The sequence below is a fragment of the Chanodichthys erythropterus genome, chromosome 10 (genome assembly GCF_024489055.1).
Source record: "Chanodichthys erythropterus isolate Z2021 chromosome 10, ASM2448905v1, whole genome shotgun sequence".
NCBI lineage: Eukaryota > Metazoa > Chordata > Actinopteri > Cypriniformes > Xenocyprididae > Chanodichthys > Chanodichthys erythropterus.
Window position 1 is genome coordinate 23935986 of NC_090230.1, and position 23262 is coordinate 23959247.

General features: G+C 48.0%; 1 long non-coding RNA gene across 1 annotated transcript in view; it reads left to right on the forward strand.

Moving 5' to 3' along the window:
- LOC137028000 (uncharacterized) overlaps positions 1 to 23262 on the forward strand; it is a 33796-nt gene that overhangs the window by 1300 nt on the left and 9234 nt on the right. Inside the window, exon 2 of the long non-coding RNA XR_010896139.1 lies at positions 6683 to 6762. This is a non-coding gene — a long non-coding RNA (uncharacterized lncRNA). The remainder of the gene's footprint in view (positions 1 to 6682; positions 6763 to 23262) is intronic.

Genomic DNA, 23262 nt, shown 5'->3' on the forward strand with positions numbered 1-23262 from the left:
AATGGCTTACTGGATTTGATGGCATTACAATTTATTTAATATTTTTACTAATAACAGTGAAGTTATTATTATATTATATTATTTAATAATCATAAACGTTTTTTTTTTTTTTACATCAAAGTGTTTTTAACTAACTTTTCAGACAGTCCCTTCAGGCGTGTATCTCCGCCGCCTGCTCATAGAGACCAATTTATTAAAAAACACATTTGAGGAAAATTTGGTTGTTGTAGCTTGTTGTCTACTTTGATTGGAAGTAGCTGCATTTGTATTTTTAACAACGTTTAGCTCACGAGTTATTAATCCAGGAAGCTCGAATCTGTGAATATATTGCCAACTGAACTGCTTGACATAAGCACTGACTGCATTTCTTCATTTTTGAGTCCAACAAGTTCAAACTCTATGAGCCGCGCATTATTTGTGTGCATTATTAACGTATGTTACTAACTGAAACACTACTGCCAGCCAGCGGGACATTAAAGAGGAAGTGTTTGTCCGAGCTAACAGCGGGAACGATTATAACTTTGCGAGGGAACGCAAAAGATTTGAAAAAAAAAATTCCTCCCATCCCAGATTTTTTTCCACCACCACGTAAAATATCCTTCCTTCCCATTTTTTTCTACCACCATACCATGGCCCTTTAGGGGCTCCGTACAAACACCCAGAGCACGCTACTCACATCAAGGTACAAAAAAAAAAAACACCAGAACACCTTGCAAACAAATCTTTGCTAATTGTAGTCTAATAATAATTTCTCAAATTAAATACACTTTTTGAATTAATTTAAAGGATTACTAACACTACAGACTCCACGTTCAGTCGTGTTCCCTTTCGATACTTCACTCGTACTGCGTATGGGGAAAGGTCTCCCTTTTTCCCCGCTGCTGAAGCCTTTTTCAATAACGCAGTGTAACTGCACCGTCATTGGTTCACTCATAGACAAGTTGTTGAACCAATGGCGGCGCGGCATAGCTGCGCGGCCTATGGCGACAAAGCGCGCGAATATTCCCGCCGAAATGGGCGGGGTATAGGGCTATATAAGCAGGCGTTTCGCCATAGGATTTCAGTGTTTTCTCCTTCAGCGACGACATCTACTTCTCTTCGCTGATCTCCGCCTGAAGCCGAAGAAGCTCGCCGCCTTCTGCTCTCGCCGCCGTCTGAAGAGGCTCCCGCAGCGGACTCGCCTGGACTCGCCGGTGGAAGAAAGCGCCGGCGCCCTCGCGGACTGCAGCTTCTAGCGCCGTCGCCGAGCCGCCGCCTCCCGCTTCCCGCTTCCGGCCGCTTCCTGTGCGTCCCCTGCCGCCATCCGGCGCGCCGCCTGAGAGCTTCATCCGCGGCTTAAACGCCGCTCTAAAAGAGCGATTTCCAGCGGTTTTCACCGCTTTAAGAGCTTCCGCGGCCCTCGCCGCTCTAAAAGAGCCACCCAATTGCCGTTTTCACGGCAGCGGCGTCTCACGATGCCCCGCCACTCATGTGGTACTTGCAGGGCCCCCCTGCACGACGACGATGGACACAGCGAGTGTGTCGCTTGCCTGGGCAAGCCCCACGCAGACGGCGCGCTCGCTGGAGACTCATGCCCGCACTGCGAGTGTATGAGTCTCGCTTCCCTGCGCTCGCGGGTCGCCTTCTTCACTGAGGGCGATCTCGCCGCTCGCGCCCTCCCGTCTCCTTCCTCCCGCGGTCCGGCGAGGAAAAGACAGCGGGGTAGAGCGACTCAGCGCCAGGAGTTGAGCGAGCTCACGCCGGCCCAGCCCCCGCGTGCCTCGCCCTCTCCTCCCAGGGAACTCTCTCCAGTTCTGTTCTCTCGCCCTGAGCAGCGTCCCTCCGCAGAAGCGAGTGACCTCGTCTCATTCGGGGGAACAGACGACGAACAAGACGACTCCATGTCTCTTGCGGCTTCCGAAGCGGAAGGATGGGCTGGCGAGCCGGAAGACCCCGCTCCACCGCCTCCCTTGGAACCCATCGAGCATGGCCAGGGCATGGATGCCGAGCTCTTCCGCATCCTGTCTAGAGCCGTTGAAGAGCTGGACCTCGAGTGGGCCCCTCCAGAGGAGCCGTCTCGCAGCCGCCTGGACGAATGGTTTCTGCCAGGCCGCCGCCAAGCACCTCGCCAGCGTTCAGCGCCCTTCTTTCCTGAGGTCCACGAAGAGCTGACGAAGTCGTGGCGCGCTCCTTACTCTGCCCGCCTCCACACTACGCACCGCTCCGCCCTCACCGCCGTCGACGGCGCCGAGGAGAAGGGATACGAGCGCTTGCCACCCCTAGATGAAGCGGTGGCTGCTCACCTCTGTCCTCCCGCGGCTGTGGGTTGGAAGACGAAGAGGGCCCTTCCTTCCAAGCCCTGTCGGACCACCTCTACTCTGGCTGGACGGGCTTACACCTCGGCGGGCCAAGCTGCCTCTGCGCTCCACACCATGGCCATATTTCAAGCATTCCAGGCCAAACTCCTCCGCTCTCTGGATGAGTCTGGAATCGACGCGCCAGCCTTCAAAGATCTCCGCAGCGCCACGGATCTTGCCCTGCGAGCTACGAAGGCTACGGCCCAGGCCATCGGTCGTTCCATGGCCAGCCTGGTCGTGTTGGAGCGCCACCTGTGGCTCAACCTAACGGAGATCAAAGACCTAGACAAGACGGCCTTCTTAGACGCCCCGGTCTCGCCTTCTGGTCTCTTCGGGCCTGCAGTGGATGGCTTCACTGAGCGCTTTACTGCCGCGCAGAAATCGTCTCAGGCTATGAGGCATTTCTTGCCTAAGCGCTCCAGCTCCGCTTCTGCGTCTAGCCGCCCCAGGACTGCGCCGGCTCAGCAGAACAAACCAGCCCCACCTGCAACACAGGCAGCGCCGCCCCAGGAGCATCGCCAGCGCTCGCGCCCTGCGAAGCGCCCTCCCTTCCCGAGGCGCCAGGGACCCCGGCCCAGGATTGTGCTGGACCCGGTGCCTCCGAAGTCGTCCTGATTCGTCGGACAGGAAGAGGATGGGGGACCGTCCCGTTACGACCGGACCACCCCAAAAGCTCCCACGGGTAATTTCCCCTCCGCCTCGTTTATTTCCGGGCGTGGGAAACATACTCCAAGTGACAGCTGGGCCCACACCTGTTGCGCCCACTCCAAACGCCGTTTTCACGGCGGACAAATTTTTACCTCATCACAAAAAGAGCAAATTTCCTCTTCCACCCCTCGCGGTGTACGACCCTCTCAACGGCGGTCTGTCACCCAACATTATTCAACCCCTAGCCACTCGGGCCGAGGCCTGGCAGGCCATCCCCGATGTGTCAGAATGGGTCATGGGGATCGTAAACCAGGGCTACTCGCTCCAGTTTGCACGACGGCCCCCCGCTTCGCCGGGGTGCTTCAAACATCGGTCAATCCGGACGACGCTCATGTCCTCCGGGCCGAAGTCATGTCGTTGCTGGAAAAAGGAGCTGTGGAAATGGTTCCTCCGTCAGAGAGCGAGACAGGCTTTTACAGCCGCTACTTTCTGGTCCCCAAAAAGGATGGCGGTCTCAGACCCATCCTAGACCTCAGGCTTTTGAATCACTCCCTCATGAGACGGAAGTTCAAAATGCTGACGCTGAAGCAGATCCTCGCGCACATTTGCCCCGAGGACTGGTTCTGCTCGCTGGACCTGAAGGATGCGTATTTTCACATCCAGATAGCCCCCGTCACAGACGATTCTTGAGATTCGCATACGAAGGGGTGGCATACCAATATACGGTCCTGCCCTTCGGGCTGTCTCTGGCTCCCCGCACTTTCACCAAGTGCATGGACGCGGCGCTTTCCCCTCTGAGACAGATGGGAATCCGGGTTCTGAATTACCTCGACGACTGGCTCATCTTAGCCCGTTCGCGAGACGAGCTGGAACGCCACAGATCCGTGCTCCTCAGCCATCTACAATGCCTGGGTCTCAGGGTCAACTTAGCCAAGAGCTCGCTATGCCCCACTCAACGAATTTCGTTTCTGGGAGCAGTTTTCGACTCGGTCCGTATGACGGCAGTAGTCTCGCCAGAGCGCGCCCTGGCAATTCAGCAGCTCACGGCATCTGTCACGAACAAAGCCTATCTCCCTCTGAAGTTTTTCCAGAGGCTGCTAGGGCTGATGGCTTCCGCCTCCCCGGTGCTGCAGCTAGGCCTTCTTCGGATGCGGCCTCTTCAGTACTGGTTGAAGTTCCGGGTTCCTCCCAGCGCATGGCGGCACGGCCGCCTATGTCTCAAGGTCAATCGGGCCTGTCTTCTAGCCCTGAAACCTTGGATGGATCCAGTATGGTTCCAACGCGGAGTCCCCTTACAGGCGGTCTCACGGAGGACGGTGCTCTCAACAGACGCCTCCAACTTGGGCTGGGGCGCTGTGTGCGAGGGCAGACCGGCCTTCGGCTCGTGGAGCCACGAGGAAAGCCATCTACACATCAACTGTCTAGAGATGCTAGCAGTGATGAAAGCCCTTCAGTTCTTTCAGGCTTACTTGACGGGACGTCATGTTCTAGTTCGGTCAGACAGTATGACGGTGGTGTCATACCTGAACCACCAAGGCGGTCTTTCGTCCAGCCGCTTATGCGCTCTGGCGAAACGACTGCTGGAATGGGCTCTTCCGAGGCTTCAGTCGCTCAGAGCGACTCATGTTCCTGGCAGGAACAATCTGGGTGCGGACATGTTGTCACGGAGCAACATCCCCTCCGACGAGTGGATGCTCCACCCCCAAGTGGTCCTCACGATCTGGGAGTTCTTCGGGAAGGCAGAGGTAGACCTCTTCGCCTCAGAAGACAACTCTCATTGCCCAACATTTTTCTCGAAGGAAGTAGATGCTCTGGCCCACACATGGCCCAGCACGCTCCTTTATGCTTTCCCTCCGATCGCACTGATCCCCCAGGTCATCAGGCGTATCAGAGAAGACCAGCACAGAGTCCTTCTGGTGGCCCCGCTCTGGAGGAACCAGGTTTGGTCCTCAGAGCTATTCAGGCTCTCTCTAAGAGCCCCGTGGCCGATTCCCCTGAGACGGGACCTCCTCTCTCAGGCAAACAGAACAATCTGGCACCCACAGCCGCAGCTCTGGGCTCTGCACCTCTGGTCCCTCGATGGGAGCCGACTAGCCTCCCCGAGGACGTCCTAAATACCATTTCTCAGGCTAGAGCCCCATCTACGAGGCGCCTCTACGACCAGAAGTGGTCAGTCTTTGTTGATTGGTGTTCAACACGCAACATAGACCCTGTGGAGAGTGACGTATCTTCCATACTGTCTTTCCTCCAAGAACGCTTGGAAATGGGGCGCTCCCCTTCCACGCTTAAGGTTTACGTAGCAGCCATTGCAGCGTTCCACGCTCCTATTGCTGGCCAATCGGTGGGACGAAACGGGCTCGTGATCCGTTTTTGAGAGGTGCTAGGCGTTTGAATCCTCCTCGCCCTCTCACTATTCCCTCCTGGGACCTCTCGTTGGTCCTCAGGGCCTTGAAAGGAGCCCCATTTGAACCAATGGGTTCAGCCGACCTCAGGCCCCTAACACTAAAAACCGCTCTGCTACTAGCACTAGCATCGGTAAAGCGTGTTGGCGATTTGCAGGCCCTCTCTGTGAACCCTGCATGCCTCGAATTCGGGCCTGGTGACTCTAAGGTCGTTCTGAAACCTAGGCATGGCTACGTCCCTAAAGTGCTCTCAACTCCGTTTAGAGCTCAGGTCATCTCGCTCTCTGCTCTTCCTCCCTCGGCGGACGAACCAGAGCTGCAGCTACTCTGCCCAGTCAGGGCATTGAGGACCTACATAGACCGATCACAGTCTTTCAGACTGTCGGATCAGCTCTTTGTTTGTTTTGGCGGCCGCACCAAAGGGTCTCCGGTCTCGAAACAACGCATTTCCCGTTGGATAGTGGATGCTATTAACCTGTGCTACTCCTCACTGGGCACTAATTGCCCCATAGGAGTCAGGGCCCACTCCACTAGAGGAATGGCTTCCTCGTGGGCTTGGTCCAACGGAGTTTCCATCCAAGACATCTGTGAGGCGGCCGGCTGGTCTTCGCCGTCCACCTTTGTCAGGTTCTATCACCTCGATGTCCCGACCTTACAAGCTCGGGTCCTGTCGGTGTGATTAGCGGCTTCCAACAGGTCCCGCTTCACGCCACCATAGGAAGTATCTTCCTTCAGTGTAACCATGGGTTCGGTTAGGCTTTGCCTCCGCTTGTCCTTTTTGCCCCCTCTGGGTGGCCAAATGCAAGCTATATCGTTCCCAGCCGTGGCACGGCGTGGTTGAATTCGTTCCCCATACGCAGTACGAGTGAAGTATCGAAAGGGAACGTACTCGGTTACTAACGTAACCTCGGTTCCCTGAGATACGGAACGAGTACTGCGTCACTTGCCGTGCCACGAGGCTGCGGCTCAGGGTCGTCGCTTCAGTCGATTGACACTGAAATCCTATGGCGAAACGCCTGCTTATATAGCCCTATACCCCGCCCATTTCGGCGGGAATATTCGCGCGCTTTGTCGCCATAGGCCGCGCAGCTATGCCGCGCCGCCATTGGTTCAACAACTTGTCTATGAGTGAACCAATGACGGTGCAGTTACACTGCGTTATTGAAAAAGGCTTCAGCAGCGGGGAAAAAGGGAGACCTTTCCCCATACGCAGTACTCGTTCCGTATCTCAGGGAACCGAGGTTACGTTAGTAACCGAGTACGTTTTGTTTCCTGATGATGGTTTGGTTTCCCCAGGTTCATGAGGAGCAGGTGCAGATCTTCTTCATCTCTCACAAGTTTGGATCTGGACTTTGACACCATCAAGTTCCCTTAAGGTGAGATTTTCTGTCTGTATCTTTAACATTTTGGGGTTTCTTTTTGTCCTTCTCTTGAAAACTAAAGCTGTTCAAAACAACCAATTGTTGATGACATAATTAAGTTATTTTTTATTTAAATTACTGAATTAACTGAGATGAATAACCATTTAATTGTGAAGGTTGTGCCTTTTCTGGAATATTTGGGTGTTTGAGTAAATCCACTGGAACACTTCACACAAGAATGAATGTGAATGATTGTTCAATATATAAGATTTTTGGATTATATACAAAAAACATTAGAACAATTCTATATATTTTATTGACTTGTGCACATGTTATCCCAAATGTTTCCAACAATGTTTAATTTCAGAGAGATCCCGTGTCATTGCATTGCATGACGTCATATCCGTGTTACCCTTGATTTCTGGTTCTATTTTTGTAGAAACCACTGAGAAAAAAAAAAAGATGTTTAATATATTATGTTTTTATTAGACAGGTGAGCAACTGTTTGGATAGATTTATCTACAGAAAACTAATTATATAGCTCAACTCAGTTAATCTTATTGTTTGAATCTCTTGTTTTCAAGAGAACATGTTTGTACCATGCCTCAGAAACAACACTATTGTGTCAAGTAGCTAACATAGCGTAATCAGAAAGAGCTTTATTTGTAGTAACAGTAATACAGAATTTCTACACCATACAATGTTTTAAATTTAATTGCACACAAGAATTTCATTAGAATTAAATAAAATAATGTGAATTTAAGTGATCAAATGTAACAAGAAAGCAAAAAAAAAGTGTGTGGGGGGTAAAAACCTTGCATCGCAATTAGTTTATTGTGATTGTCAAAACATTTAGCAGCTAAACAGAATATCATTAAGTTCAGTGACAACATGTTACAATGTTTACATCATGGTACAATAACTGGTGCCCTACTGTTTTTATAGTGCTTGACACAAATTTCACAATTTCAATTCATAAGCTTATAATTCAGTATAGACTCATATGGATAAATATCAGGTAAAAAAGCTATGTTATTCTCAATATTTCTCAAGGAGAAAATCTCTCAACTAAAGCCCTTTTAGCTTGTATTATTAAGGTTAAAATTAACAGCTCAAATTAATAAGTTATCTTAGACATGTAAATCTGTTTATGTGCACAAATACTTGTTTTAACAATGACGCCTAAACATCTTTGGTGATCGTGGCGCAAATGGGGGTCAGCAGCTTGTATACAGTGACCTTGACCGGTGTGGGGAAAATGTGATTGGTACAGACAGGTCCAATCAAGAGGTTGCAGGTCTTCATTGGTTTAATTAAAACCCATAACCTGTCAATACATGTGTTTGACTTCATGCAGCACTGCACAGGCTGAATAGCATATGTTAGTGATGGGTGCTTTCGAAACACTGCTTCATGAAAATTTTTATGAATCTTTTGTTTTGAATCAGTGGTTTGGACTGTGTTTCAAACTGCCAAAGTCATGTGATTTCAGTAAACGAGACTTCAGTACGTCATAACTGTTTCAAATCATTAATGGTTCCCCTGGTGGTTTCAGTGGTTCAGTGGTTGGCCTGTTTAGCTGAACCATCCATAGAACAAACAAAACAAGCTCTGAAAATGTATATAAGAACACATATTACACAGACACTTAATATTTATTGATATTAGATGATTAGTTATTTGTATTTGATAGATTATACTTTCAATAAAACACCTGAAAAGGTTTTTTAAAAGCTGTTTTATGCATGTTTGGTTTGAGTTTTTGTTGCATTTACACTGTTTTGACCGGCAGGCTTCATCAGCGTATGGCGTTTCGAATGCTTCAAAGTACACAAAATGGAAGCATCAAAAGGCTTCAGGAGGGGATAAGGCGTAAAGTTCTGACTTTGTTTGGAACACTTTCTAACCTTTCAAGTTAAAATTCAAAATAAATAACAAAGTTCTTAGCTTACTCCCTTCCTAACCAAACAAAGGAGAAAAACATGGACATAAACAAAAATGGTCTTACCCTTTTTAGGTTTAATCTGGTGTGAGATTTACTTGGGCAGTGTAAGAGTGTGAGACAGAGCACGAAAGCATGTGTCTCACAACAAATGTGTGATAGTTGGCAACCCTGCCAGCTCTCCTTGAAAGAGAGTTGAACGATAGCTCTCAGTGAAACCATTTATTCAGTGCTAGCCTTGTTAGCTTTTTAACATTTTTTTACATTGCATGGTTACATTACAAGTGACCCAATTAAGATTGTTTTCCTCCTATGTGGCACAAATCGGCTATGACCCACGAATGTGTAAGTAGAAAAAAAGCACATGGATTGCGATTTTCTTAGATCACCTCATTCATATGTGAAAATAAATCTTGTATGAATCGGATACAGTGCATTTGCGTCTTCCATGTAAGTGTACAGATCGTCTCGGTTACGTATGTAACCCTCGTTCCCTGAAGGAGGGAACGGAGACGTACGTCAGTAGTGACCGACGAATTGGGATATCGCTTAGAGAGCCCTATCATCTTCGTGTAAACTAAAACAAGCCAATGGAATTGGCGTGCGATATTTGCATAATGCGCACCGCCCCCGACAGGTGTATATAAATAGGAAGCAGATGCAATCGCACTCTGTTTTTCGCTGAGGAGACAACTGGTGTCCGCGCTACAGCGAGGGTACAGAAACTGTGGCGACGGGACGTACGTCTCCGTTCCCTCCTTCAGGGAACGAGGGTTACATACGTAACCGAGACGTTCCCTTTCAGTCGGTCACGTTCGACGTACGTCAGTAGTGACCGACGAATTGGGATCCCAACTAAAGCGCCACAGTTACGAAACCCCTTCCAGTGCCCAGCGCAAGCTCAGCCGCCCATAGCACCGGCTGGCGGTGAAGGGGGCGAGCTTACACCGAGAGAGTCTACTGCTGTCCAACCACTACCCACTAAGTAAACTAGACACACTGGGGAAGCGAACCCGTAAGGGACGCTGCGGAGACCACTACCTACCCAATGGGGGAGGAGTTTACGTGGGAAATACACACATGGACTGGCCCGGGGGGCAGTACGCATATGGAGTCCCTGGGATGGCTCCACCTGGTAGGGGGAGACTCATCTGACAGGTGACAGCAGAGCTGGCTCTGCCAAGGGAATTTAGGTCGTTGGTGGGAAAAACCCCATTCATTTAAGTTGCCACTGTACTTCTAGGCAGTCGGAGGGAGCGCTGCAACAAATGGACGCCCATTTCCTTCTTAAGTGAGCGGCCAAGTGTACGTTTTGCCCCTTACCCCTGGCGTAGGCCGAAAGGGGACAGATAGGACGTTCATGTACGGGGCGCCAACGCTAGGGGGCGACGTCGAGTGTCCACGAACGGCCGTACACGGAGTGCAAAGTAGGCCGAAAGTGGACAGATAGGACGTTCCTGTACGGATTGCGGACGCTAGGGGGCGGTGCAGAGTGTCCACGAACGGCTGTCCGCGGAGTGCGAAATAGGCCTTTCCGACACCCCCGAGTAAGGGGCGCTTCCCTAAGGCAGCTAAGGGAAAGACACAGACTCGGCCCGTAGGGAGTTTTAAACCGTGGAAAATACACATATGGGACCGCTCACGTAGAGGGGTCACGACATATGGGCCCCAGCCAACAGACAGCGTCAGCGACGGATGTAGGCCTGGCATCAGACACTCCGCAATGTCCGAGCCGAAGGGGGAGGCGGAGGAACTCAACAGGGTTCGTCAAGCGGGGAACACGACTGGAGTGAAAGTATGCACGTATCCGGCCAGTGGCGGGAATGGCATTGCAAGCCGACACTTAGAGTGGGTACAACACGTCTACCGACTAGTGGATGCGAGTACACGTGAGGATACCGGCTCTACACGTAGGCTATAAAACCTAGCGAACGTGTTTGGTGTCGCCCAGCCCGCAGCTCTACAGATATCTGTCAGCGAGGCGCCATGAGCCAGCGCCCAGGAAGAGGCTACCCCTCTGGTGGAGTGGGCTCTCAACCCGAGCGGGCAAGGCACGCCCTGGGATTCGTACGCCAAGGCGATGGCATCCACTATCCAGTGGGCCATCCTCTGCTTGGAGACAGCCTTTCCCTTCTGCTGGCCTCCGTAACAGATGAAGAGCTGATCTGAGGTCCTGAAGCTTCGCGTTCTGTCCACGTAAACGCACAGAGCGCGGACGGGACAGAGCAAAGCTAGGGCTGGGTCTGCCTCCTCCGAGGGCAGCACTTGCAGGTTCACTACCTGATCTCTGAAGGGAGTGGTAGGAACCTTGGGCACGTATCCAGGCCGGGGTCTCAGGATGACGTGAGAATCACCGGGCCTGAATTCTAGGCACGTTTCGTCGACCGAAAATGCATGCAGATCCCCTACCCTCTTCACGGAAGCCAATGCAACCAGAAGAACCGTCTTAAGAGACATTAGTTTCAGGTCGACTGATGACCCCGATGAGGGATGACCCCCGAGAGCTGTGAGAACCAGGGTCAAATCCCAAGAGGGTACGGAGGAAGGGCGAGGAGGATTTAGTCTCCTCGCCCGCCTCAGGAATCTGATGATCAGATCGTGTTTCCCCAGGGACTTACCCTCAACTGCGTGGTGATGTGCGGCAATAGCGGCAACATACACCTTGAGGGTGGAGGGAGACAGCCTTCGCTCCAACCCATCTTGCAGGAAGGAAAGCACAGATCCGACCGAACATGATCGGGGGTCCTCTCGGCGAGAGGCGCACCAATCGACGAACAGGTTCCACTTCAACGCATAGAGACTCCTAGTGGAAGGAGCTCTAGCAGAAGTGATGGTGTCTACGACCGCTTGCGGGAGATCACTCAGAACCTCCGCATCCCGTCCAGGGACCACACGTGGAGGTTCCATAGATCGGGACGCGGGTGCCACAGGGTGCCCCGTCTCTGAGTCAGGAGGTCCTTCCTCAGAGGAATCGGCCAGGGAGGGGCTGTCGCGAGGAGGATGAGGTCTGAGAACCAGGTCCGAGTGGGCCAGTACGGAGCCACTAACAGAACCTGCTCCCCGTCCTCCCTGACCTTGCACAGGAGTTGTGCGAGAAGGCTCACTGGGGGAAACGCACATTTGCGCAGACCCGGGGGCCAGCTGTGTGCCAGGGCATCCGTGCCGAGCGTGCCGCCGGTCAGGGAATAAAACCACTGGCAGTGGGCAGTTTCTGGGGAGGCAAACAGGTCTACCTGAGCCTCGCCGAAATGCTGCCAAATCAGCTGAACCGCCTGGGGGTGGAGCCGCCACTCGCCCGCAAGTGGAGGCTGCCGTGACAGCTCGTCGGCTGCACGGTTGAGCACACCTGGGACATGAGTGGCCCGAAGGGACCTCAGATACTTCTGACTCCACAACAAGAGATGGCTGGCGAGTTGCAACATGCGACGGGAGCGTAGACCACCCTGACGGTTGATGTACGCAACGGCCGCAGTGCTGTCTGAGCGGACTAGAACGTGCTTGCCTGACAACAGCTTCTTGAAGCGGGCCAACGCAAGACGTACCGCTAGCAACTCGAGGCAATTGATATGCCAATGCAGCTGAGGCCCCGTCCAAAGACCTGCCACTGCATGCCCGTTGTACGTGGCCCCCCATCCCGTGGCAGAGGCATCTGTGGAGACCACAGCATGCCTGGACACTTGTTCGAGGGGTACTCCGGCCCGCAGGAACGAAGGGTCCGACCACTGGACAAGGGTGCGACGGCAGCTCGGTGTCACGGGGACACGGAGCGTGCCGCACTGCCACGCCCATCTCGGGACCCGGCCGCGGAGCCAGTGTTGAAGCGGTCTCATATGAAGCAATCCGAGCGGCGTGACCGCGGCTGCAGATGCCATATGCCCCAGGAGCCTCTGAAAATCTTTCAGTGGAGCCGCTGTCCTGCGCTTGAGCGAACTCAGGCAGTTCAACACCGACTGGACGCGCGCCTTGGTGAGACGCGCAGTCCGTGCGACCGAGTCTAGCTCGAGACCGAGATAAGAGATCCTCTGCCTGGGGGCGAGTTTGTCTGTGTCGAGGCAGAATCGAGACATGAAAGTACGCGTCCTTCAGGTCTATTGCTGCAAACCAATCCCGGGGACGGACGCATTCAAAAATGCGCTTCTGTGTGAGCATCTTGAACAGCATCTTGTGAAGGTACCGGTTCAGGACGCGCAGATCCAGGATTGGCCGTAGCCCACCGCCCTTTTTCGGTACAATGAAGTAGGGGCTGTAGAACCCCGACTTCATATCGGCTGGAGGGACCGGCTCGATTGCATCCTTCGCCAGCAGGACAGCAATCTCCGCCCGGAGAACAGGTGCACTGTCCAACGACACCTGAGTGAAGTGGACACCCCTGAAAACCGGGGGACGCCGGGCAAACTGAATCGCATAGCCGAGTCTGATAGTGCGAATGAGCCAGCGGGACGGGCTGGGAAGCGTGATCCACGCCTCCAGACTCCGAGCCAGCGGGACCAAAGGCACCACAGACGCACCGGGGGTGGGGCAGCAAGGCAGAGAGGGACCCGACTCGGACGGCATGGGAGCGGCCCGGAGTGAGGTCGGACTCTGCGAGGCAGCAGTGCGAATGGGAGACGGCGCACGGGACGCGGTCTGCGCCATCACACTGCCGCCTACTGGCGGAATGGGAGGGGGTTGCGAGTGGCGAGGCGGGACCTGGAGTTTGAGGAAACTGCTCTTTTTGTGGCAAAGTGGGTACCGCTGGACTCCGGAGAGCCAGCGGCGGTAGATGGACAGCCGCCACAAAATCCCCCCCGGCCCTCCTCCGGGGGTGGGAGAGCAGATGGAATACTCTCCCAAAGGGCAGGAACCTTCCGCTCCAGGTCGCCCGTCTCAGGGCCGAGTTTTCCCCGACTGCTTGCCACCTGGCTGGCAGAGACGGGCTGGGCACCACGTCCGCGACCGGTACCCTGCTGTTTGGCTGGTGTAGGCTGCTGCTTTGCCAACTTAGCAGGGGCGGAGGAAGACGCAGGCGGGCGCCCTCGGTGACGAGCGGGCTGAGGCTGAGCCACGGACGGCTGGGTGGAGGCAGCAGCGGACCGCCGTGGCATGACATGTCTGATAGCCTCAGCCTGCTTCTGTGCAGCGGAGGACTGTTGGGCACAGCTCTCCACCGCGTCGCCGAAAAGGCCGACCAGAGACACGGGGAATCCAGGAACCGATGTTTGTCGGTCTCCCTCATGTCTGCCAAGGTCAGCCAGAGGTGGCGTTGCTGGGCTACCAGAGTAGACATCGCCTGGCCAACAGAACGCGCTGTCACCTTCGTTGCCCGGAGGGCAAGGTCAGTGGCAGCGCGCAGCTCCCCAAGCAGCTGTTGGTCAGGACCTTCCTGGGGCATCTGCGACAGCACTTTTGCCTGATAGACCTGCAAAAGGGCCATCACGTGCAGGGCGGAGGCAGCCTGCCCACAGGCACTGTAAGCTTTCTCAGTCAGACCGGCTGAGAATTCACAGGCCTGGGACGGGAGACGCGGCTCACCGCACCAGCCAGCGGCCGTTGGACACAACTGCGTCGCAACAGACCGCTCGACTGGCGGGATCCTCGCGTACCCCCTGGCTAGCCCGCCGTCCAGGGAGGTGAAGGCGGACGAGGGACCAGGCCCTGTACGAGCCCCATGCGGAGCTCGCCAAGACCTGGTCACCTCATCGTGTACTTCCGGGAAGAAAGGCATTGGGGCGGGACGCTGGATTTGACCAGCGCGCCCCCCCCCCCCCCCCCCCCAAGTACCAATCGTCCAACCGAGATGGGCCGGGACAGGGTGGAGGGTTCCACTCAACTTCAGCACCGCGATAGTCATGTTCCTGCAATGGGAACATGAACCATCCACAAAAGCTGCTTCAGCGTGCAGAATGCCCAAACACGAGATGCAACGATTGTGCCCATCAGCAGGGACCAGGGAACGACCGCACCCATTAACACACAGACGAAATGACATACTGTCAGGGTTCGTCTGTAAAGCTCTTTTAGAAGGGGAAGTCAACTCACTCATGCTGAAGCACCCAGGGAGCGACGCGATGTGTCAGGTACACCACTCCCTGACACACCGAGGAACCGGCCCAAATCGCTACACACGCACACACTCTTTGTGTTGCTGTGAAAACAGCAGTTTTCGAGCTTATAGCTCAGCTCCTCGGAGACTCGCGACCTCGCTGAACGTGCCCTTTCACCAGCACTGAAAGCTCGCTGTAAATCCTCTTCTGTTTAGGCAAAGTTTTAGAATAAACAAACGAAGAAAGGAGTCTTCTAAACAGGACACCAGTGAATGGCTCCGAAGCGAAAGACAGAGTGCGATTGCATCTGCTTCCTATTTATATACACCTGACGGGGGCGGTGCGCATTATGCAAATATCGCACGCCAATTCCATTGGCTTGTTTTAGTTTACACGAAGATGATAGGGCTCTCTAAGCGATATCCCAATTCGTCGGTCACTACTGACGTACGTCGAACGTGACCGACTGAAAGGGAACAGATATTACCCTGTCAATCTGAGACATATGTCACTGAAAATGACTTTCTTCTTTCAGACGAACACAATCAGAGATATATTTAAAAATATCCTTAGTCCTCCAAGGTTTATAATTGTAGTGAATGGGGTGCAACCTTTTTAAGACAAAAATAATGCATCCATCCATGAAGAAAAGTAATCCATACGACTCCAAGGGGTTAATAAAGGCCAACAAAAGTGATATGGTTTTGTAAGAAAAATATCCATATTTAAAACTGTATAAATTCAGATAACTAGCTTATGGTAGACAACCCAATTTGTGCACAATGTAATGGCGAATGCGGAGATGCAGAGGGCAGAGCAAAACAAATCACCGTTCATGGATTATAAGTATAAAACTAGTTTTTTTAAAGAGAAATTTCAGAGGATTTTGATATATACGAGAAGAGGAGCTTATATTTGTTGCAAGTTTGGTGCAAGTCGTCCGCCAGAAGCTAGTTATTTGAATTTATAAAGTTTTAAATATGGATATTTTTCTTACACAAATTGCTTACATTGCTTCACTTCAGAAGGCCTTTATTAACCCCCTGGAGTCGTTTGGATTACTTTTTGTATGGATGGATACATTATTTTTGGCTTCAAAATGCAGCTCCTCATTCACAACCATTATAAAACTTGGAGGACTAAGGATGTGTTTAAATGTATCTCCGATTGTTTTTGCCTGAAAAAAGATAGTCATATACTATTCCTTTAAGAGACCAATGTTTTGATGACCTTTAAAGATGGTGCAGAAAGCAAAAGCTTGTGTTATAATTTCATTAGTTTTTTCAGGTACTTCTACCTTGGGTTGTTTCAGCAAGTGTATAATGTAAATGCAGATGTCGGATATGGGTCACTTTTAAAAGATGTAAAAAATTGGTATTGGGCTTTAAGACCTGTTGTGTAAATGCGGCCTAAATGAAATCCCAAAGGGTCAAGGTGTGTCTGGTTAACATGGTCTGTTAGCCCTGCTGTTAGATGTTGTACCATTATATGAGCGAAAGCACCTTTTATTTACATTGACAGTCTTTCATTCATAGTATATTGTAGTTTCAAAGATTTAAACATCTTAAAAGAGACTCTGAAGGAGCTGTAATATAAAGTGATCAGTCACATGGTATTATGAGTCAAGTGTCATGCTACACGAGCACACAGACAAAAGCTGTAACAACTGGGAAAAAGCCATTAAACTTGTTGAAACTGGCACTTTTTTATTTAATTTAGTTTTTTTTCTGAAAATGAGCATATTTGAGCCAAACGTCACAGAACAGATCAAGGACTTAAACTACTACTTTGGAAAAATGTGTAATGATGCACATAAAAAAATGAGTAAGCATGGGCTGCAGCACACATGTATTGTATTTACTGAAAATATATTTTACATTAAAGACGTGTAGTAGCAGCATTGCAACTTTTAGTTAAACTAAAACTTAGCTCTGAACATTTATATGAAAATACAAACATTAAAACAGTGAATCACACATTGTATTTATTCTTAAAATGGCTGTGGAAGGTGTGATATCAAGAAATGTTGCTCATAGAAATGACTTCAGCTTCTCGTGTTAGAGCTGTAAATAACACTGAACTTTAGCACTTCTTATCTGCAGAATCGCGTCATTTAGTATTTAAGGTTACTGATCACACATAACACCTCAATTTTCTCCTGCGGTGAAAAAACATTGCAGAGCAAAGAGGACACTGACAACATGCCGGCAAACAAGACTGAGCAGGTTACTTTTGATATAAAACAGTCTCAACTTTCATAGTATATGATATTTTCATATTTTGCAGTAATTTCACTGTTTGATGTGATATCTTTTTTGTTTTTTGACAAACTCCAACATTAATGTTTTTTTTTTTTTTTTGTGGTAAAGCTGTGTTCTGGGCAGAAGTCAAACAGCGAACATTGTATGTAAAGTAGTGGAAAAACACCCTAAAACCACACGCTAACTTGATAATCTTGACACCAAAATAAACATGCGCAAACTGACATTAACTACTGACGTCCATAGACATGCTTATGCAGAAGCGGTCCAGCAGATCAAACCACATCTCTGTACAGATAAAAATTATTCCAACCACAGCAGATCATATTTTCACACTCAAACTGAGCTGATGAAGCCTCAAACTGCGTCTAAAAAAAGTTCAGCTCAAGGATGTTGTAAATAGGGCTGTGATGGTAGGCATGACAACCGCGATCATGGAGCGTCAACGGCGGCAGTGTGACATTTTATATATATATATATATATATATATATATATATATATATATGTAAGACTGATGCCAGAGTGCCTGGACCAAGAAAGGGCTACTCTTTGAGAAAACAAAGGAAATTAACATTTGAACTCTCTCTTGCAAAATAGCATCCCCACCCGAGACGCAATCACACTGAGTCAATCACACCTCAACATTTGCCTTAATCTACATTTCACTTCCTTCACCCTCTCCCCCCATCTCTTCTCGCTACATACAGAGATGACCTAGAATTCACCCAAAATCTATCTGGTTTAATGTGAACAATCATCAAAGAATGCTATACAATGTTTGGTATCATTTGAAATGTCTCAGTGCAACTGGTACAATGGTCTCATCTACATAAAAGTAAACCAAAGGTATTAAAGGTTTTAAGAGTTTTTGGGATACTTTGGTTGCAACCATGGGTGTGCCTCTATCCCAGGGTCTTTCATCTAAATTACCTCCAGTTCCACAGCAAGGTGTGAACCCCTAAGGTCTGTGACCCTAGTCAATGCAAATTCTGATTGTAAGTTCATGCCCCACATTGGGGGATGTTTTGTCTTGGTCTGAGTATTTAAAGAAATGTTGCAAAAGGCTTGGCGCGCTTCTGTATTCAGACGAGCCCTCATTGCTGGGTGTCCAGGACACCCAGCAGTGTGTATTTTCCTAATGTCAGGTATGCATCTTACTCTATTTCTGAGCATTTGATGTTTGGTATTGATCACCTTTAAATTGATTATGTAATTGGCATGATACATTTACCTGACTAATAAATTGTCACATTTGATTTATTCTGACTTACTCTGAAATTATTGACTTCAGTAGATTACAATGTATCCATTGTTACCGCAAATCTGCGTCAGGTTAGTAACGGACTAAAGTCCAGTTGAGTGGAGCATAGGGCACACTAACTGTGATTTTAGAGCTCCGACTAACGCTTGGCATTAGTTCAAGTGTACTTAAGACTGTAAAGGCTAAAAAGGGAATTTCCGTTTAGGCAACAAATGTTGATCGACCAACCTAAATAGGGTGAGCCTTACCTCTGTTTATTGTAACATTACTCTAGCTAAGTGTACATGGTAAAACCATGGCATAACCAAACCAAAGCTATTATAAGAGAAGTAATATTGGTCGACTTCCCTGTAAATAGTGGTTATGACCTCTGACTAGAGTTAGTGTTACTTTAATTCAAGTGTATACAGATCTAAGGGGACTACACAAATACTTTTAGACAGAGCAAGCATGAAAGCGGCCTTCTAAATAGTATAGTCAATTACCTCTGTCTAATGACCAAGACTGGCGAGTTTGTGATCGTGGGCCCGCATATTAATGAATGCCCAGTGCGAGGACCCTGTGCGACACTGAGAACCGAATGAACAAGTACAATCAGAGTAAAGAGTCAAATAGAATATTCAAATGTAAAGCTAAATTATTATACAAATGACCAATAATCAATTGACATTTTAAACTAAATTCGAGGTCATGATAACATGGAGTCAGATAAAAGATTATTTGGAATTAAACTACTTTGCCACGCTGAAAAGACGGAACGTGCAAGAAACCTTCCCGGCCCGGTGGGAAACCGCCATTGGGCCGATTGGGCGGACCTTACATATATATATACATATATATATATATATATATATATATATATATCTATATATATATATATAATATCAGAGGTCGCGTTAACCGAAAATTTTCCGTCATTGATGGAATTTTTATAGCAGTGACGGAAAAAATCTGCTGCCCGTCCTTCATTTTGACAGATTATGTAGCTTCTAACTGTAATTCCCACCCCTGTCCATTAGGTGGTGATGCGCTCCAGTGTGGCAGCAGAGCGCAGGTTCAGTCTCCAGAATAATGGTGCGTTCACGCGGCCTCGTAATTCCTGTAGTTACGAGATTCTAGCTTGTAAAAAGCGTTCACGTCCTCATAGAGCTCGTAATTACATATTTTAAGCTGGGAGTTTTCTGAAAGCTCCCACATGTACCACGTGGCCGCTGTACCACCTGACCACTGTAGATGCATTTAGGCGTTGACAGTGGTGCCATGGAAACGCATAATTCCCAGTCCAAGGACCAAAAGGACGTTAGCTCCGAATATAACGCCACGTGTTGTCATCTCAAGATTCCGGATAATACGAGGTGGCGTGAACGTACCTTTAAATGAAAACGATGCGCTTGATTACACAAAGACGAGCACCCACAATTTTATAATAATAAAGTTACTTATGCTTACTTACATAATCAAGTTTTGTTATTTTTCTTGCTCACTATAAGTTTATGGTCAACGAATGGCTTTTCTGAGGTATAATGTTACGTGACATTGTTTGCAACACGGATTGAACTGACCTGATACACATTTCGGTAAGCTACTGGATCTTTCAACATATTTTTTGATTTTCATTCATGTTTATTTCGTTCTGTACAGTAGTAAAGAGGAAAGGATGATCGCGTTCACTCACAATCCGTGACAAGAGTTCAAGATGAAAACTGAAAGTGACGCAGTCTTTGATCAACTTAATTTTCATAATATAAATAAATGCATAGCCTATGCCTATTTGCTTATCCTGTAAGTCCATGAATAAAAATGAAAATGTAAAAAGCTTTTAAATGACTTATCAAAATATAAAAATTCAAATGACCAGACCCCGCCCCCCCTTTGGACCCCATCACCGCAACACCGGCAGTTGTTGGTGATTTACCACCCCGGTAGTAAAAATTTGCCACCTAGTTGTAACCGGGGCGGCGCTAGGGGTGGGCTAAGGGGGCTGGAGCCCCGAATGTTTTTCCAAAAGCCCAGAATCTTTCAGGTTTGAGGTTTCTTAACAGTGCTGTCAAAATATAATTTTTCTAAACATATCTCTGTATTAAAATATGTTAAACAGTTCAATACCGCTTTTCTACAGAATCCAACCATACACCTGCAGCGCTTTCTCTCTCTTCTCTCCGACAGCGCGTTCACGCACACCGCAGTTGTACAGAGCCACGCCCCCTGTCATTCACTCAGTACTGAGAATGTTTACATTGTCTGGCTCCACCCCTGATTGTAACTGAACAATTTACAGTACTGATATTTAAAAAAAAAAAAAAATGCTTTTTTTGGAGAGTGTTAATATTAGGTCCAGCTGTTGATATATTGTGATTCCTACCAATCCCAAATCTCAACTGTAGGCTTCTGGTGAAAGTAATCACACAGCTGGATCGTGCACTCACTGAAGACTGAAGTCTGATCATCTTCTATCTAGTGACGACCCCTGCATACACCACTTGATCCTCCTTTTTAACATTCTGTAAATTAAATAAATAAAATAAAGGATATTATAATGAAACATTTGAAATCTGGATACTTAATGATATTAAATTAAAGATATGTGTTTAATAGTTTATTTTAGTTATTTAAATCACATTAATGCAGTCATTTGACCATTAAAACACACCTGTTGATCTGCTTAATCAATGCAGAAATATTTTCTGAAAATACCTGTAATTGCTGATAAAGAAACAACTAAACCAAAATCAAGAGTCAAGAGCTCAACTAAAGCAAACACTGATCTCCATGATGGTGACCAGAACTAAACATTTTCAATAACACTTCAACATCTAAACCTGTTAATTCTCAGTAAGATCTTCTGTAGACGTGTGGCAGAAATAAAGTCAGTCTGGTTAGTAATAAGTGAAGCTGGTAATGCTGTTTGTGGAGTTGTTGAATCAGATCTTCAGATATTTAATGTCTTTTATCTTCAGTTCATCTAAGGCTGTGGCTGAAGAAAGTTGTAGTTTGAGCGCTTCAATCTATGGCTTAACGCTGTTGCGGAGACTCTCTATTTGTTCCAGTGAAATCACAAAACAAAATGTCCCTGCTCTTGATATGGAATCACTAATAAACACCTTTGGTCTTAATGAGGAAAAAAACTAAACGAGGGTGGTTTAGAACCTATGAGAACCCAGAACCTCTCTGACACGCTTAACAAAAGCTCAACCACCATACCGTTTGTTTCTCGGTTGCTTTAAAAATGTATTTCAGTACAAATAGCCTGAGAAGTTGTTCAGTAGAAATGGGGTCATAAATATCTCATATGGTGCAGTTTTGTTTGTGTTTGTAAAATGATCTGTCACATTCAAGCACAACAATAACTCTGACTGCTAAAATTATACAGAGATGCACAGCATAAATTAGGAATAATCTCACCAATTTCTTTACTTTTCTTTTGTAGAATGTCAGATCAGCGTAAGTGATCTCTTTATCTTTCTCTAAATCTGTTTCATTATGTCATGTTCTTGGGGGAGGGGAGGGTTAAATGTGTTAAATAATCATGATTACTGACCAAAATAGTTTTTAGTTTATAAAGAAATAATTTAAATTGTTCTTATGTCAATTGAAACTCAATTACATTTCTGAAGATCTGAGCAGAGGATGACTAAACTGTTGGGGATAAACAGTTTAGGACCCTTGAGACCAGATATGTTGAATAAAGACCCGGAGTCAAAGTTTAAAAAAAAATAATAAATTGAAGAAAAATTTAATGAAGAATAGTTTGCAGTTTCATCAGCAGAAGCCAGCTTCAAGTCTCACAAGGAGTTTGTAGGCCGCTCTGCGTACATTCACATTTTCTCAATAATTATACTCTAACAGAGTCTACTAACTACGTCATTACTTCAGGTTGGATGATTCTGATTGGCTAAGAAAAATAGACAAGATTAGAAATTTTCCACACGTGGACAGATAGTAAGAAGCATATCTCCCTTCATCACAGTGATGACGAGGGGGACCCTGGATTTAGGTACCGGATGTCCTTTTGGGGTCATGACATGGCGTCTGCTGGTCTCAAGCAGAATGCCAGTTGTCCAGTACAAAGGGACCTGCACAAAACTCTTAGCGCACTTACACAGATACACACGATTCACAGCTTCTTCAAGGCTGAAGTTGATCTGAGATCTGCTCTGAGCAGGAAACTTTCCCAAAACATACTGATAACATGTTCTTTTCTCTCAGTGAGAGGTACAGAGGAAAATAGATGCTTTAACATATATTGAAGAAGTCATTCAAATATTTTAACAGAAATATAAATGTTGATTAATAACTTAAAAGATATATATTGAAGCGGCAGTGGATTCCAGAATCCACCCCTTCAAAACAACTCTAAAAACAGCTTTACCAGCTTCACTTTTTTATTGGTGCAGCCAGAATGCACTGCAGCATGAATCTTTTTGTTGATTGTCACCATTGTTGAGATTCATACACTGATTCTTGATGTCAGTGTGTGTCTGAATGATACTCTAAACAAACACAATGTACTGGGATGCTTGTTCATTTATAGATAAGTTCATCTATAAATGAATGCAGGAAAGTTGTTTTGAGGGCTATGGGTTTCTGTGCCTCTGCTTTTCCTCGTGGCCACATACTTGGTGGCAATAAACTAAGTCTTATCTGATTGGCCATGGGAGGGTCTTGCAGGCCTCAGAATGAGTTTTAAAGATTATTTGTTAAATATGACAAATAATTGTGTCTGATTTGTATCAGCCGTTTCAAGGCACAGACATGTACAGCATGAATGAGCCAATCAATGTTCAGTAACCTTCACCACATGATCCAGGGAGTGATTGAGGGTCAGGTGACTTGCTCAAGGTTTGTGGGTAATGAGAGTGGAAGAGAGCGCTTGTTCATTCACTCTTCCCACCTACATTTTCTCTGGTACTGAGACTCGAACTCGAACATACAAAATACAGAGTTACAGGCACACTTATCCAGACAGAAACATAGTGTCCCTGCAAACAAGCCTGCACTGGCTCTTTCTCAGGAGCCCTGTGATGGCA